Genomic DNA, 2454 nt, shown 5'->3' with positions numbered 1-2454 from the left:
GGGCTCACTTAGCACACATACTAAAACTGAAATGACACAGACCTAGTTAACATAGCCCCTGCTCAAGGATGTCATACATATTTGGGGAATGTTCTATATTTTTTAAATAAGCCAGTCACAGAAAGATTGATATGTATTTTCTTTAATATGTAAAATTAAGAAGAAAAAAATGTATTAAACAGAGTTCTTGTTGCTGGGGAAATTGTCCAATGCTGAAATTTAAAGGACGAGAGGTTTGTTTGGTTCATGGTTTCGAAAGATTTCAGTCCATGGTTACTTGGCTCCAAGGCAGAAGCTTCATGTTAGAAAGATATCACCTAACAAAGGTCCACAGTTCACGGCAGCTGAGATGCAGAACAAGGGACTAGGCTGGAGAGGAAGGGGCAAGGAACACCATTCAGTCATCCAGGTCACGTCTTTGTGACTCAGACTTGCCCATACAGTGCTTTAATAGTTTCCTAGATGTCTCCCCAGCCAATCAAGTGGGCCATTAAGCTTAACCATCACAACATGGAAGTAAAAGAGAGACTATCAGACCAGAGGAAGGGGTTTGGAGAGGGAAAATGAAGGTAAAGTAATAGGGAAGATGTAGAGGGTCGAAGTGCATGGACTGGGGAGATATCTCAGCAGTCTAAAGGCCTGCCTGCCAAGCACAAGGACCCAAGTTTGATCCCCAGTACCATGTGTCATGCCAACCTTGGAAGCCCGGGCCCTCTGTGCCGGCCCTGAAACTGAGCATGCTGGTGCACACCTGTAATCCTAGAACTGGGGAGGCTGAGATAGGAGGATCACTTTGAGACTGAACTGCATAGGGAGACACTGTATCAAATAAAAAAAAACATACTTTTAAATAGTGCAGTATATGGATTTATGAAAATGTCACACAGTAACTCAATATTTGATATATTTAAATACATTAATAAAAAATACTTGGCCAAGATATGACAAAAATTTAAAGTTTGTATTATAAGCTTATTTCATCGTATAAAGTGGCCTTTGAAGTATTTTACACCCCCCAAGTAAATCCCCCTTTAAACATAAAAACCCTTTTAAGTAATTTTTAAAATTTACTTTGTACAAAATGTTATTTTTGGCATTGGCTTCTTTCTATATTTTATTATTATTATTAAAATGTATTTGGCTGTTATAGGGTTTCACTAGGCAGCTAAGACTCATAGTCATCCTCCTGTTTTCAGCCTGCCCAGCGTTGGGATTACAGACTGCACCACAGTGCCCAAACCCTGTGGCTAGCTCTGACTGCCCTGGCAGTGGGGCTGGCCTGGCATGTGGTGCCAGGGATTGAACTGTGGTTCCTGTGCACTTTCCTAAACTTGCCTAAGTAGACACTTTAGTCCACTGAGCTATCTCATTGACCTCTCTACATTTTAGGCTGAAGGGATCTTGATCTTTCAGAATTTCAACAGTGGCATCATTCAGTTCGGGATTATACCTTTCAGGATTATGTCCTAGTCCTGTACTGAGCAAGATGGAAGTTGACTAGCACAACCTTGGAGATTATGATTTCTCCACAGGTAATACCTTGTATTGGTTTTCCTTTACTTGCCTGATGAATTATCACAAACTTAGAGGCTTAACAATACGGATTGATCATTTTCACAGCTCTGGAGGTTTAGAAGTTCTTTGTTAGTTTACCTGGCTAAAATTAAAGTTCCAGTAGAGCCCTCTTATGAAAGACTCCACGTCCTTATCTTTTCAAGTTCCTGGCAGCAGCTGAGTCTTTGGCTTGTGGCCTGATGCTGTACCACCTGTTTCTTTTGTCACATCTCCTTCTCTGACTCTTTACTCTTGGAGCACCCATTTTGAAGGACATCTGTCTTGATGTCAGGGGGAGTCCAGGGTAATTTCCCATCTTGAGGTCCTTAAATTAGCCATGTAAGTGACACACTCTCAGGTCTTGGCATTTGGTTGTGGACATCTTTGGGACTACTAGTCAGCCTGTATCACTGGCCCATTTGGTTTTGCTTGTGCTTGTGCTAGTGCCAATTTTCCATTGTGATATTTCGGTGAACTGGCTCAGGACAATGCCACTGAAACACTTTCTAGTCATTCTATATATCACCAGATAATAAGAGGACCACCTGCATACCTGTCCCTTAGAACTTTCTAAGTTATGAAATTGTATTCTTTTCAAAGTGTGGTACAGTACAGTGATGGTAAACCCTGTAGAGTTTTCAATGGTACCAAATGGCCTATTAAGATAGGCATGCTGTAGGTTCACCACTACAAGATGACTTAGAGGCCAGACTGATCTAACTTGCATCCTATTTTGTCCCCTGCAATCTGTATTAGGTTTGACATGTTATTTAAACACCCTGTGCTCCAGTTACCTGCCTGCAGAATGGGTTCACACAGCTATTCACCAGCAGTTAGGACTAGACCAGACCCTCTGCTTGGCTCTGCTGACTCCGAGACATACTGAGGACACAGTGATTC

General features: G+C 41.8%; 1 non-coding gene across 1 annotated transcript; it reads left to right on the top strand.

Moving 5' to 3' along the window:
- LOC111813519 lies at nucleotides 1-103 on the top strand. Its single transcript, XR_002818753.1, has one exon. It is a non-coding gene; the product is annotated as a U6 spliceosomal RNA (small nuclear RNA).
- Nucleotides 104-2454: the final 2351 nt, after the last annotated feature.

The sequence above is a fragment of the Octodon degus genome, unplaced genomic scaffold, assembly GCF_000260255.1.
Source record: "Octodon degus isolate 3935 unplaced genomic scaffold, OctDeg1.0 scaffold00195, whole genome shotgun sequence".
Classification (NCBI taxonomy): domain Eukaryota; kingdom Metazoa; phylum Chordata; class Mammalia; order Rodentia; family Octodontidae; genus Octodon; species Octodon degus.
The sequence above is the reverse complement of the archived record's forward strand: the minus strand, read 5'-3'. Positions and strand labels throughout refer to the sequence as shown.